General features: G+C 35.9%; 1 pseudogene; it reads right to left on the bottom strand.

Annotated features, from left to right (window-relative positions):
• Window positions 1–417: 417 nt before the first annotated feature.
• LOC133806468 (uncharacterized) lies at window positions 418–8633 on the bottom strand (annotated as a pseudogene).
• Window positions 8634–16646: the final 8013 nt, after the last annotated feature.

The following is a 16646-nucleotide window of genomic DNA, read 5'->3' as shown; positions in this document are numbered from 1 at the left end:
TTCTTTTAAATTGGTAGAAAAAAAAATTGCCATTAACATTTTAAAATCGAACAAAAATGATTTGACTACCAAATTTTAGTAGCAAACAATTATTAAACTAGTAGCAAATAATGCCTAAATACTTTAAAAATATAGTAATTTTGCTACTAAAACTTGGTAGCAAAATTAATATAAATTAAATTATGCTTTTTAATCTAATGTATTATTATTTTAAATTTTTTTTGTTAATTTATTATTATAGCATTTCTAATTATTTGTTTATTATATTTTAAAATATATATTATTAAAATATCAAAAATAATTTTATAAAATGAATGGGCGATCGATATTATTACAATTTAAGTGTTTATGATACAAAATCTAATACATTATACAAGCTAACCACATATACAATTCTACACACTACATCAAAAGTTCATGTTGCAGTTCAAGAGCCTGCAACACTCTTCTCCTTTTTCCTTTGGCCCTTATTTGAAATGTCCATTCATTTCCTCTTGTCTTAGTACATCCTCTTGTATATTATCATGCCACCCCATGAATAGCATCCTTCTGTTTGTCCTGCTCCTTGATATTATTCTGTTTGTGGAGGAATCACAGGCTGAGAACTTAAAAAGTATTGGAGATTCAAGAGGGTCAAATTTTGAAGGAGTCCACCACCTGTTAATTGCAACACCTTCCATGTCAAATGTTGATAGTAAACTACAAAAATACAATTCTGAACATAAAAGCTCATGATGAGACACATGCATACATCAACTGTGCATTATGATCAATTTCTATCAGAGTGACAAATACAATGTAACAAAGTACATTTAATATCATCATTAGTGACAAAAAGGTCACTGTAAAGACAATTGTTAGTTCCTTCACTTTACTATGAGGACCTGGCCTAGTAGTAGCTGCAGCACTGCCAAATCCAAACTTTGATTTCTTATCAGCTGGTTTTAAAATCTGGAAAGAACACATTAAGCTCTCATCAACACTCATCATGGCACCAGCATTGTCAAACTCGCCGCAGTAGTTAGGCGCTGAGAATAGCGTCACAAGTTTTCAGTTAGCAAAGAACTCATATCCATCTTCCACAACCTGCAAAAACAGCATATATTTAGGCTCTAAAGGGTTGTCATAACATAACATCATCACTAGTTTTTGAGCTTAAAAAGATCCCAAACCTGATGAGCTCTGCAGATCAAGTCAAGATCCTGCTTTCGCAGAAATTTAGTTACTCTATCAGCACCAAATGTGAAAGAAACACCCGTATCATTTGGGCCCCAACCTTGAATGTCTTTGCTAGGATCAAACCATAGAAGATCACACAACAAGCCATGTTCTAGTACATCAGTAGGCCTTTGTATCATTCTTATCTGGTTCAAGTTGTTCAAATCAGGAGAAAGCCCTCCATGCATACATAGTATCTTTTCATCTATGAGGGCTGCCACAGGAAGGCAGTTGAGACAGTCTGTGAATATTCTCCAGAGTCTGACATTGAACCTTCTCTTGCACTCATCATAAAACCCGTATATGCGGTTTATTGAGGCACATTCATGGTTGCCTCTAAGGAGGAAAAAGTTCTCAGGGTATTTGATTTTGTATTCTAGAAGAAGGCATATTGTTTCCGGGCTTTGCTTTCCTCTGTCTACATAATCCCCCAAGAATAAGTAGTTTGAACGAGGTGGTAATCCGCCATACTCGAAAAGCCTTAGAAGATCATAATATTGCCCATGAATATCACCTGGATCACAATAAAAGAATTGTGTTTGAACAATTATTGTGATGAAAATTCATCTCTTAAAGCAGTTCTTCTCAGTAAGTGGCTCTTGGTTTTTCACTTGAAAACAAACATGGATTATGCATATATATAGAGACACACATTTACACAAAGAAAATGTCAATTAAGTTAATCTATTGTCCAAGAATGACACTTGAATCACAAAGAAAAGTGTTTGAAGTTTGAAATTCTTGAAAAGTCATCTCTTAAAGCAGTTTTTCTCAATAAGTTTCTCTTGGTTTTGCACTTAAAAAAACAACATCAATTATGCATACATATACACACATTTACATGTTGAGCATTGTAATGATCCATGAAGATCTAATCCATATATAGATGATAATTCCCATATATATTTATATAACAAGTTCTTTCTTAACACCATAAACCAGACCCTCTACTGCTATAATAAGCATCAAACTTTGAAGATTAATTAAGGTAATCTACTGTCATCCATGCTTAATTATCTATACTTAAACAAGTTTATGCATTAATGGGAATGCACCAGAATTGAACAGAATCTCTACTAATCCTTGAATTAGAATTTAAAATAAAGCCTAATTGGCTCAAAATTATTATCCCAATCGTATAAAAACAGAACACATATAGCCTATTTTCTATCCAACTACTCAAGTTCATATGAAGAAAAATTAGACCTAAATGACACCCCATAACTTAAAAAAATTCCAACATAAATGCACTCAGTGCGGTCACTTTATTCTTGTCCGACCAAGTTTCAACAAAGTACACATAAACCAGAACAGAACACCCAAAAGTAAATTCAAGAAAATCACATAGCATAACAAATTTCTAATTAACTTGATCATGAGATAAACATATGAACATGAAAAATTAAAGAATCCCAAGAAGAGAATTTCACGTGTAAAAACTTAAAAGTAGTAGTTAACATACCACAAATTTTAACAGGTGCTTTAAGCTCCAAGAGAATGGGCTGTCTCAAGAAAATATCTCTAGAAACAAAGCAAAGCTGCTTAATCTCAGTCTCTGAAAGCTGGACTTGCTTCCCAGGATTTGTTCTAACTTCAAGAAGCCTATTAATTATACCATCAAGAACCGAACCATTCTTTTTTTTTTCTAGTCTTCTCCTTCTTCTGATGATGGTGAACCTAAAAATCAAGTCTTTTTGACTTACACAACACCAGAGAACCAAAAAAAGAGCACAAAAAGACTAAGTAAGAAGCATAAAGAAGAAGAATACTTTGTTCTTCTTCTCAAGCTTCAAGATTTTTGAGTGAGAGATAGAGAAAGAAAAGAAAAGAAAAAAAAAAGATAGAGCTTTAAATCAAATGGGAATTTGAGTTTAATGGCCTGGAGTTGGAGGGGAACTTTGGCATCTTCTTTGGAGCTTTAGAGATAAAAAAATCAAACCCACTTACTAAAAACTATAAAGTAAAGAATATATTCTTTTTGAGAGAGAAACCATAGGGAGAGTGACTCTCTCCACAAACACTCATAAAATCTGGACACGCTCATTCATTCTCCACAATTTTATGAACTCTCTTACTATCTATGAATTACACAATATGCTCAAGTTTTTATATTCCTATTCTATACCTGCACTTCAGTGAAAAAAAGTTGATGACAATTGGGAAAAGAAGAAGAAGAAGAAGAATTGAAATTTAGAACTATACTTGAAGTATTACTGTGAATGAGAAGGAGAGCAGTATACGTGTGAAGTGGTTTGATGACTCAGCAAAACTGATTCCTATGTATGGGTCAATAATACAAATATCTTTGACGTAATTTAAAAAAACTAACCTATTATATATATGCATATTCAGTTTTTTAATAATTAAAAAATATTTTACTTAACTATAACCACATATTTAGGAAACAAGAACCATTAATTATAAAATGTAAATTTAGTTTTAATTTTTCATAACAGTGTAAAGTAGGAAATATAATAAAAATTAATTATAAAAAAATAATTTAATATTTTCAAATTTTTATTTCATAAAATATACATATCTCTATATACGTATAATCAAGCACAAATAAAGGAAATAAAAGTATTAATTAAAAAAATTACAAATAACTAGTTTGAAATTTAAATTTTAGTTTCAAGGAGGATACTATCTAAGAAAATTAATATATATATAGTAAGTATCTCTTTTTTTTTCACTAGTTCATCGACATTTTGTTGAGGTATGTATGCCATATACTGATTAAATAACATGGCTATATTAGTTAGATTGTTTAATTAAAAAAATTTCTTTAGGTGCTTCAACTGGGTGTAAGGAGAAGGTACTGACAAACAGGTTTTTATTCTCTCTACCATATTTCACTAATACAATATGCATTGAAATTAACTTGGAAATAAAAACATTGATCATAGACATATACATCTCTTTTTTCTTATGAATGTTGTTATACTTTCTTAAAGATTCAGTAGGTGTTTTCTGACATTTTGATCACACAAATCAAACACTCTTTGATGGAAATCTATAATCAAAGAAAAAAAAAATACAAAGAACAAGTAACTAGTTCACTTATCTTATATGATATGCTTGTTTATTTAAAATTTATTTATTTCTTTCTATTTCAAGTGCTTCAACTGAGATATAGAGATAGAAGGAGAGTTTTTGGTGCTTCAATTACAACAAATATAGAAGGAACTAGTACCAAATATCAATATCAGGTTTGAACTCCCTACTATATTTTTTTACTAAAACAATATCCATTGTGTTGACTGCGTTTTTAGCCAACGACGTGAGAACGTCAATAACGACAAGCCTTCAAGAGAATGTACACGACAACAGACAGTTTTAATAAAGAAAATAAAGAACACACAAGATTTTTATAGTGGTTCAGCCCCGATTGTCGGTAATAGCCTAATCCACTTAGAGTTGTGATTTATAGATCTGTACTCAAGATCAGATGGACTGAGCCAACTGAGTTTCTTCAGTACAGATTGCAAAAATACAAGAATCTTCTCAAATTTCAGCACTTTCTCTCTCTAGAATACTCAGACCCAATTTTCTCTCTCTAGAAAGAAGAAGCAGAAGAAGCCCCTCTCTCATCCCATAAGCCCTCTATTTATAGGCTTAGGGTCATACAACTGATATCCCTTAGAACCGGGATATTTTATTATATTTATTATATTTAAATTACAAAGAAACATTCAAAATTCAAAATGTAACAAACCCCCTATTTGTGGGAAGAATGAGAGATTCCCGGGTGCCTAGACCAATTCTTGACGTAGTCTCACATGCATGTTGGTTACTCCTTCAAGCTTTCCTTGGTTCAAAGTGATGTATGCATGGCTCTCCTCGGACCAAAGTCATGCGTGCTTGGCTCTCCTCGGACCAAGGTGGTCCGAGACAACCCCCTTGGCCTTTCACCTCAGGTAAGCCTGAGCCTACCTCCTCCAATCAAGGTCCGATCGGACCTTGTGGCCTTCTCCTCGGACCAAGGTGGTCCGAGGCATCCTCCTCTTTCCTTCTCCTCGGACCAAGGTGGTCCGAGGCATCCTCCTTGGCATCTCACCTTGGATAAGTCTGAGGCAATCTCCTTGGACTTCTCCTCGGTCCAAGGTCCCTTGGTCTCTCTTAGGACCACATCCTTGGGGTCTCCTAGGACCACTCTCTTGGGGTCTCCTCGGATGCACTCTCCTCAGCTCTCCTAGGAGGCACTCTCCTTAGCTCTCCTAGGAGGCACTCTCCTTAGCTCTCCTAGGATGCATTCTCCTTAGCCTCCTAGGATGCATTCTCCTTAGCCTCCTAGGACGCACTTGGCTTGGTTATGACATCTTTCAAGCAGTCCAAATTCTTCGTCAGTCTACCGGGTCACTTTATCACAACTCTGAGGAGTCAATGTATTTATTGACTATTAATGTGTCTTTTACTGTTCATGCACTGCCACTTGTCACCTTTATTGCCACGTTATTGATCTCCAATTTTTGGGTATAACACATTGAAATCAATTACTCAATAACAAGCATCATTGACATATTTATTTTTCTAAATTGAATTTATTTAAAAAAAATGACTTAAATATTTATAATTTTATTTCAATCTATCATCATGAATATGTAAGTTGCAAATGTTACTAACAGTGCACTAGCTAATCAATACACTAGTACATTATCACAATTATAGTAAAATAGTATACAAAAATCATTGAAACTTCATTTCTTAAATATGTCCATGTAGAGCATATATGTAACGCCCTACTACCTTAGAGCCGTTACTAATTGAGTTTAAAATGTGCAATTAACTGGCTCAGCGAGGTTTTTAGAACAAAAGTGTGATTAAACAAAAGACAAGGCTGTAATCTTTAAAAGTACTCCATTTCACTAAAAGTTCCATTAGTTTAACATTTGGGATCCCAAAATGAGGTTTGTAAATTATTTACTCCTCAAAATAGATACACAGTTGACAAATTATCAAAAACAAAGTTTAGTACAGCCATTTCTCGAAAATGCCCCCAACCAAGCAGTCGGGTAGGCCAAACATGTACGCATCGCCCCCACGCTCTCCGTACTCATGGCTGGTTGACTTTCTCTTTGCCCTTACCTACAACACAGAGCACCCGTGAGCCGAAGCCCAGCAAGAAAACTCATACAGCACACAACATATGCATATCATGCAATTATTATAACAGGTAACTCATATTTAATCAAACAGTCCATAAGATTTAAACACATGTACGGCCATGCGTCCCAGAAGCGTTACCAAAGCCTGGGATCTCAGTCTTCACCGTAAGGATATCCCATGTATCCATTGGGGTCTCACCCTAACCACAAGCACTCCATGTGGTAAGTGGTATTCCCGGCCCCAATGTCGTTCTCGGCCTTCACCGTTCTCGGCCTTCGCCGTTCTCGGCCCATTTGCCGTTCATTCTGCTACAACCATATTTAACATTCTCAAACAACAATCAAACATATAATAGTTCATTTAAAGCTACACCCTAGCAATGATATATCTTAGGGTCACGCCCTGCAGCAATACTATGGGCCAAGCCCTGCTTTACGGGTGCTACAGTTTTCTTACCTGTATCCCGAGCTTTCCGATGCACCAAGGCCACAAGCACAGTCCTCCACCACGAGCCTCTCCAAAATCCTAGTCACAATACATATAAAACACTTTTAATACTAACCAATCCCAAAACCACTTCCCGGGACCAATCCCGTACTCTCGGGACCCCTAATTCCCTAAAACAATGCATTGGAGCCATCCCCCAAGTCCCCGGGCAAAAGCCCTAAAAACATAATTTTTGGCTGTCAAAAATGGCCTAGGGCCATGGCACTCCCCTCAAGGGCCGTGGCGCCCAGCGGCTTTCCCTCATCCTGATGCAACCTCATGTCGCGGCGCCCAAGAACAGGGCCGCGGTGCTCCTTCGCGAACCCAGATTTCTGGGTTTTCCCCTGCGTTTTTCCCGAGCTAAAACCAGTCCAAATCATCCCAAACAAGTACCTAAGCCCCAAGACCAATTCAAAACCCCAAATAAACCATCTATCAACCTATAAACACCACCAACAAGCTCAAACACACAATCACACCCAACAATCACACTTGAGTTTCAGATTTCAAACACATAAACCAAAACTTGAGAGAAGTGCAAACCAGCCTTCTAGACTCTTAAACCATAACAGTTATGAGATTTCAAACATGTTTAATACTCTTACCTTAATCAAGAATTCCACTTGAGCTTCCTCCAATCCCAGCTTTAAACCAAATCCCTCTTGATAAACTAGTTGAATCCTCATGCAAAACCAGCCATGATTATCTTTCAATTTCCATTCCTATCTTCTAAAATCAAGCTCAAAAATTAACAAAACAGGGGATAAATTCTTACCTCTGAGTAATCCTTGACCTGAGTTTGATTCCACACCCTTAAGCTCTTCACTAGCCTCAAAGAACTCAGCTCACTTCCTCTTCCACTTTGCCTTCTAGGTTCTTAGTTTTTCCTTTTCCTTCTTGATTTCTCTAGCCCTCCAAACTTGATTTCAGTCATACTTAGCATAAAGTATCATGTATATCTATTTCCCTCAGCCAAAGCTATCTAAACCTCTGCCAAAAGACCATCTTATCCCTCCATTAAAATCCCTTCTTAACTAAACTTCAAGGGCACTCTTGTCCTTTCACCTATATTGCAATTCTACCATTTCTCCATCTGAATTTGTTACTCTCAGCAATTACTAACGGTTACACAAGTTACCAGATTACCAGTTACCATTAACTCACAAGAACTAAATTTACAAAATCCCCAAAATACCCCTAGGCTCCTCCCGAGCCGGGTATTTAATCCCGTTGTGACTTTTAAACTAATTAGCTCCTTAGGACCGTCTCGGTACGTGCATCACATTGATATCACCACACTCACGTGGTACAAATCACACAATACAATTATCGCATTTATGCCCTCAACAAGCTAAAATTACCAATTTACCCCTATCATACAAACGGGGCCCACATGCACATTTACATCACTTAAACATGCATTCTAATCACATACTTATTCAAATTCATTTATTAACATGTTAACTCATCTATTGCCCTCCAGGCACGCTAATCAAGGTCCTAAACCTTATTAGCAAATTGGGGTGATACAATATATGTTTATAAATATATAAATATAATAAAATGTCAATTATTACTGCTATGTAGAGACACTTCTATGGCTTTCTTAGTTCTCTATGATTAGAATAGATCAGAAAAAAAAATTAAAACCAAATTCAAGCCTACCCAAGAACAGAACAAGAAAAAAAAACCAAGCTTTACCTGTGTGAAGATCGCTGGGGCTTACCTGTGTTGCTGGGGCTCATCAGAGGGTGAAAAGCATACTGAGCACTGGTTCGTGGTTGTGGTTCAAGAGGACATTGCTGGACTTGAGATTTCCCCATCGTAGTTTGAGAACTCTGTATAGAGGATCCCTCGGCAATTCCTTGGATTAGTTTAGAACGAGTATATTAATAAATTAATGACTATGTGAAAGAATATGATTTTGTGTTTGTGTGTGTATGTGGAGATTTCTCTTACCGTGCATAAAAGCTCCCTTTAGGAATGTACTCGGAGACTAACAGTTTCTCCTCTCTCCACCGAACCGCCTCATCTCAACGTCGAACACCGCAGACAGCCCAAATGACCATGGCGACCTTATAGGCTGACCCTAACCCGCCATTACTAAGCACCCCTGCCGCAGCCTTCATCAAATCCGACAACCTGAAAGTACCCTTTTCATCTCACCATTATCAAATCAGTCATGGACCCAATCTTCCCATCTTGCGAACCTCCACCACCACCTTTCTTGGAATCACTACCTTTCAGCTGGATGATTCCGAGTTCCTTCGGTTAGAAGTTGGTATGTGAACTTCGAATGAGAGAGACAGAGAGAGCTAGAGTGAGAGGGAGACAGGAATACGAGAAAGAGGGGAAGAATAATGGGGTCTGGGGTTTAATTTCAATTGAGTGAGAGAGATTAGAGTGAGAGGGAGCTAGGGATTTGAGAGTGTATAGGGGAATATGAAGAAGAAAATGAAATGGGGCTTTTCTTTTCAGCTTTATTGGCTATGGAAGCTGTGCGAAAGGGTGAGAGAGGGAGGGATTACGGAGAAGAATAAAACTTTGAATCAGAGACACAAAGAGAGCTAGAGTGAGAGGGAGACAGGAATACGAGAGAGAGAGGGGAAGAATAATGGGTTCTGGGGTTTGATTTCAACTGAGAGATAGAGAGATTAGAGTGAGATGGAGCTAGGGATTTGTGAGTGTATAGGGGAATATGAAGAAGAAAATGAAATGGGGCTTTTCGGATCAGGTTTATTGGCTGAAGCCGTGAGAAAGGGTGAGAGAGAGAGGGATTAAGTACGGAACAAACAAAAACCCCAACAGTAAGGAAAAATACTGAAACTATTTAAATTTTAAAATATTGCTTAAAAAAATGTATTATAATTTTAAAATATTGTTAGTAATAATTTTATCTTCTACTTCATTTTAATTTAGAAATAAAATTAAAAAGAAAAGTAAAATACTTAGAGAAAGGAAAATGGCCACTTACTTATTTAATATTAATTTAATAAAATTATTTATTTGCCCAGATAACATAACACACTTTATATTCCATTGATAGAAATACCCCGTTTGAATTCGTAAAATTTCAAAGGTAATTATGTGGTGGTACATTTTTTCGATTGTGGAATGAGCTTCTTTATTATTAATTTTTTAAAAAAAGTATTTTATATTGTGTACAAACTTTATCAACTTTACTATTGTGAGACATTCTATTAATTTTTCCTTTCTTTTTTATCATTTTTTTAATTAAAGTTGGAATTTAAGAAATCTTCTAGTTTTTGTAAAAAAAAATTGGCAGCGAAATTACCCAATATTTTTTTATTAGTTTAAGTATTCAAGATTTTTTTCGTTGAAACTACTCACGCATCCAAAAACTGAGATAGTAGTCACTCATTCTGGGATTGAGATAGATTTAATACTTGTTGACTGATTTTTTTGTCAATTACAAAAAAACCAATAAAGCATAAAAAAAATCAAACACATGATATGTACGGGATTTAGGTTATTAATTAGTCCTAGTGCACGAGTTAATTGTATTGAGAAATAAGAACTTGCAAAAATTAAGTTCTTTAGAGATTTATTAGGTCGCATTTTTTCATGCACTAAACAAGTGATACTCTAATCCTATTTATAGGCAGTTGATAGGATTAAGTTCATTAGTGTCTGATTACAGTAAAATTCCCTTAATGGGTTTAAGCTTATTATTTTGGTTTTAGTATCATTGAACCTTATAATTCTATATATTTAATTATTTTAATTTTGAATTTATAGTAGGATTTTCTAAAGTTTTTTGGTTTTTTATTTTTATTTTACTTTTGTAATTAAATTTGTTTCATGAATAAAAATTTTAGTATTTATTCCTTAAAAAAGAAAATTTTAAAATTTTTGTTTAATGATTTTTAATTTTTTTATTAGATTTAAAATAATTTTTTAATATTTGAATGAATTTTTTAAATAAAACATGAAAAAATAATGGCATGTACCAATTAAAGACTTACACATATGTGTCTATTTGGCACTTAAATTAAACACATTTATAAAAAAAAAAATATGCATGTAATCGAGTAGGATAAGAAACACTTATACTAATATCCTACCCTATACGTGCATCGAATACATATTTTTTGTACCATAACTCTATCATACCCTATGACTACAATTCAAGGGCTAATTAAGTATTTTATTTTTCTCAATGTAGTATTATCCATCGTCTACTTGTTCGAAAGATAATAGAGAAATGATGGATAAAAGTTGGATTTTCCAAAAGAATAGATTATGAGTGGAGTATTTTGATGGACTTAAGAGTTTTATTAAGCTATCAACTTTGCATTTAAATGGTGAAAATAAGATTCGATGTCCATGTGTTTCATGTATGAACTTATATTATCATGACTTAGAGACAATTGAGCGTCATATATTCGTAAAAGGATTTTATACCAAATATGTAATGTGGGAGTTTCACGGGGAAGATATCACAGAAGTAAACGAAGATCAAGGCGAAGTAGAATCAAACAGGGAAGAAGACATACCATATGATAGTGATGATGATGAAGACAATGACGATATGATACCAGCATTAGAAGATTTAGCTAGTCAATATCATAGGAAGAGTGATTTTGTGAACCTTGGAGATTCAAATGAGCACAATGATGAAAGGAATACATTGCCTAACTTATTTACAGAAGTAGAAAAGGAGTTATACTTTGGATGTACAACGTTCTCAATCTTAACATTTATTGTTAATCTAATGCACATTAAAGTGATGTGCGGTTGGAACAACAAATCATTTGATTTGTTGCTCGACTTACTTTCGAAAGCATTTCCCAAAGACAATAAAATTCCACAATCTTATTATGACGCTAAGAAAATGTTGCGTGATCTTGGTTTAGGGTACAAAACTATTCGTGTATGTGAGTATGATTGTGCTTTATTTTGGAAAGAGAATAAAAATGCTGAAAGATGTCCTATATGTGGTCATCCAAGGAACTAAAGGCAAGAAGATCCCACACAAAAAGATGCAATATTTTCCTATAACTCCACGACTACAGAGACTTTTTATGTCACGTCATACATCATCTGATATGAGGTGGCATAAGGAAGAACATGTTGATACAGAAGGTGTACTTAGACACCCGACAAATGCAGAGGTTTGGAAGGATTTTGATAGACAATGTCCAAATTTTGCAAAAGAATCTAGAAATGTAAGGTTTGGATTTGCAACAGATGGGTTCAATCCATTCGGTGATTTATCAAACTCGTACAGTATGTGGCCAGTGTTACTAATGCCATATAACATGCCACCATGGAGATGCATGAAACGAGAATTCTTAATGATGGCATTATTGATTCCGGGACATCGTGCTCCAGGAAAAGACATAGATGTCTATTTACAACCTCTGATCGATGAGCTGAAAGAACTATGGGAAAATGGTGTACGTACTTTTGATATTATTGATAAAGAATATTTTACAATGCGTGCAGTAATATTGTGGACGATCCATGATTTTCCAGCATATGGTACTGTATCTGGGTATAGCACTCAAGGTTATAAAGCTTGTCATGTTTGTGAAGATGACACATCTTCATTTCAAATAAGAGGAAAAACATATTTCATGGGTCATCGTCGATATTTGTGTCCGAACCACCAATGGCGCAATGATATGGAGTATGATGGTACAATCGAAAGGCATTCACCTCCAAGAATTTTAACAGGAGATGGAATCTTAGATAAATTAAAAGGTGTATGGAAATGTAGGGCAGGTAAAAATGATAAGATCATTAAGGATGATAAGCAACAAATGAAGGATGCATGTTATGAAAATAACACGAACTGGAGACGAAAAAGTATTTTTTTTGGGAGTTAGAATATTGGCCTAAATTAAAACTAAGACATAATTTGGATGTGATGCATATTGAGAAAAATATATGTGATAGTGTAGTTGGTACAATATTTAGTATTGATGGGAAGTCTAAAGATACTGAAAAGGCATGACTTGATTTACAAGATTTAAATATTTGTAAGCAGCTACACATGAAAAAGAAGGGGAACAAATGGTTCAAACCAGTAGCATGCTATACATTATCAGCGAAGGAACGATAAGAATTTTGTACGTTCATAAAGTCTATAAAATTTCCTGATGGATATGCTGCAAATATTTCTCGGAATGTTAACATGAAAGATGGAAAATTATTTGGGTTGAAAAGTCATGATTGTCATATTTTATTACAGAGGTTGTTACCTATTGGTTTAAGGCCATATTTGAAAAAGAAAGTAATGGATGCTATTGCTGAGTTGTCGTTATTCTTCAAAAAGTTATGTGCGAGGACATTATATGTGAAAGACTTAGACGAATTGGAAAAGGGCATTGTGCTCACGCTTTGTAAATTAGAAAGTATCTTTCCTCCTGTCTTCTTTGATGTGATGATTCATCTTGTGGTTCACTTGCCATTGGAAGCTAAGTTAGGTGGTCCAGTACAAATGCGATGGATGTATTCAATCGAAAGGTAACAAAATTTATAACTTAAGTTTAAAAAATTAAATAATCATTGAATACAAGTCTTTATTACTATATATTGAAAACATAATTAATTTCAGGGAATTAGGTCATTTGAAAAAATATGTGAAAAACAAAGCCCGACCTGAAGGTTCTATTGTTGAAGGATACATTATTACTGAAGCACTAAACTTTTGTTCTATGTATCTTCGTGGAATGGAAACACGCTTTAATCGTCCTGAGCGCAATCCTGATTACCTTGGAATTAGAAAACAATCGACACTGTCAATATTCAACATGCCTACAAGACCATTTGGAAGACAATCATCTATCACACTAACTCAAGATCAACGAACCCAAGTTCAATGGTACATTTTGAATAATTGTCCTCAGTTGGAACCATATTTAACGTAAGTTTATAATTTTATTTTTTAAATTCTAACAACATTTAGGTTTTAGCATAAAAATAATCTTTCATAGTACTTATTGTGAACACAGAGAACATAGATTATTCTAACAATCTCAAGGAATTCTGAATATCAATCAAATGCAAAAAAATGAATTTTCAACATGGTTTGAAAATAAAGTAAGTTTAAATATCAATGTTTGATATTCTAAATTTTTTATTTGTCTTGATCTTACATTTATAATTTTATCTGCCATCACAGATAAAAAAAATGAATGAAACAATATCTGGTAAAGCACAGGAAGATTTGTATGCAATTGCAATGCAACCAAGTTTTTTGGTTTGTACATATGCTGGTTGTATGGTTAATGGAGTTCGATACCATACAAAAAGTCGAGATGAAAGACTTTTAAGTCAAAACTACGGTGTTCACTTTGAAGCAGAATATGATGGAAATATATGTGATTTTTATGGTGTCATCAATGAAATTTGGGAAGTACATTACCTCTATTTGAACAAAGTTATATTGTTCAAATGCTCTTGGTATAATACCAATGGAAGTGATAGAATGTACTCTGAATATAACTTTACTAATATCAACATCAACTCAGAATGGTTTGAAGATGAACCATTTGTTCTTGCCAATCAAGTAAGTTTGGTTTTTTATTTCGATGACATTAAAAAAAGTAAAGATAATAAAGATTGGAAAGTGGTACAAAAAGTAATCATCGTCACATCTGGGATATACAATCAAAGCCAATGGAAGGTGAAGTTGATGATGAAGATCCAACTATCAACAGTTCTAAAACATATCAAGAAGAATCTTCGAATGACATTGGCGTGAATTTTGATTCAATGAAAAATGATACTAATCTTATTCAAGATGATATTGAAGATATAGAATGTGATAATCATCAAAGAGATTGCATGAATATCATCAAAGAAGGTAAGAATCCATTAGAAAATTGGCCTGTGAAATTGGTGCTAAGAGATGAAGATTGGCAATGGATGTGCAATAAATGTTTCTCTAACGAAGAATGGAAGGTGTTGACGCGGTTCTTCATCAACAGGTAATTAAGAAAAGAAAGAGAAAGGGATTAGTGGTTATGTTGAACCGAAATAGATGAATGATCTTGGAAATGGAATGGTGACACAAAATATGTTTTTAGGTGGTTCAAAGGTTAAAATCCTTCTACTCCACCAGTCAGTATTATTGCTATATACTGGGTATTCTTTTACAGGGTATTTCTTACAATATAGAATCCAACCCCCCATAACTCCCAGGGTCTCCATATTTATAGGAGAAGGCACCTGACAGTTGGTAAGAAGGTCATCCCGTGACCTTCTTACCTATCATGTCAACTCTGGGACTTTCATGATTAATTCCTAAACCTGACACATAAGTGTGGTCAAATCGATAGGCAAGGGGATAATGGGACGCACGGCCCAACCCAGTCATGGGTGTCTGAATACGCACGTTCCTGCTGCGTGTCCGAGAAGTCAGGGGTATATCAGACACGTGATGTCTGATACATTCACGTTTACCTTGCGTGGTTGACTTTATAAAGGGTCAGAGCCTCCAACTCTAGCTCGTACCATGAGCTGGATGCTTACCTCGACCTGCGGCCTTCAGAGTCCACTCAGTCCTTGAGCAATCTTGGCGAACCCTTGGGTTACCTCAAGCTAAGGATGTAGGATCTTATGATGGCAACTTCGGTCTCGGGGATGTCCACGTGGTAGTCATGATTATTTCATATCTCAGCTCGTTAATCAGCCCGTGGAAAAATCAGGGCGTACATCTGCCCCCCAAGCCTCTGCTCGTGGTATACAACGTCATGTAGGGCCACATTAGGGGCTTTTAGGCTTCCCCATGAACTCTTCATATTCCACATTCTACACGGGCGCCGAATACGTGGAACATCGTGGTTGGTGACTGTACGTCTTCGGAGAACCGCATTTAATGGCCTAGCCTATGCCCAGCCGTCGTTTCGTCTTTCGAGTGGAGGGCCTTGGATCCCACATCAGGGCAATCCAACGATACTCCCCACGTGGCCCTTCGTGTATATAAAAGGGGTGGCCACCTTACGCATGGACCACCCGTTCATTTGAAATTTTTCAGAAATTTTCCTCTTCTTCTTGCTCTCAAAAATCCCCCCTTTTTCTCTTTCCGGTTACCATCTTCGGCGTTCCAGAAACTCAGGTGCAAGGGCTCCTTTGAAGCTTTGGAATCACCCACTCCGACGAAGCCCCAACCCATGCGATTCCTTCATCCTCTTCTCAACCAGAATATTCAGTAAGTCTTTTGACCGTGCATGTGTTGAAATTATTTTTCACTGTAGCTTAGGTAAATACTTACTGTAGCCGCATGCAAGGGTTTGCTGGTTTTTTTGTGGGCATGAAGGATGAAAACCTTTTAGGTTAGGGTATTGTTTGTAGTAGAAAACCATTTAGGAGCATGGTTTACAGGATGCATTTTCTAGGGAAAATTTCTGGGTAGGAATTTTGGGATATTAGTTCAAAATATCCAGTATTTTGGGTGCAAAACCGGGTAGCTTAGGGGACACGCTTCACAGGCGGTTTTGCCTTTCTTGCCTATTGGAACTTTCCCTCCAAGGAAAAATTCTAACCTGACCCTCCTGACACACGAATTCCGAGTAATCGGGGATTTGTTGGGAGCACAGGCGTGTGTTCATAGAACCGCGTGGTCTCACTCTCCACGGGCTGGGCTTACCTCAGCTCGTGTCAAGGAAACAGATTGTTCTCCATTTTTAAGTCGCCTTCTTCTAAAATTTCTTCTTTTTTTTCGCTAGGCGACCAGATGGGACCCAAGAAGAATGCTCCCAAGAAGCTTGTAGGCAGCTCATCCTCCCGTCAAGACAAAGGAAAGGAGGTGACAGCCGAATCCCTTATCCCCGACTTCGGGCCAGCAGTGGAACAGGAGCTCGAGG

This window comes from Humulus lupulus, chromosome X, assembly GCF_963169125.1.
Source record: "Humulus lupulus chromosome X, drHumLupu1.1, whole genome shotgun sequence".
NCBI classification, from domain to species: domain Eukaryota; kingdom Viridiplantae; phylum Streptophyta; class Magnoliopsida; order Rosales; family Cannabaceae; genus Humulus; species Humulus lupulus.
Note: the sequence above shows the minus strand (reverse complement) of the source record. Positions and strands in the feature narration are given on the sequence as shown.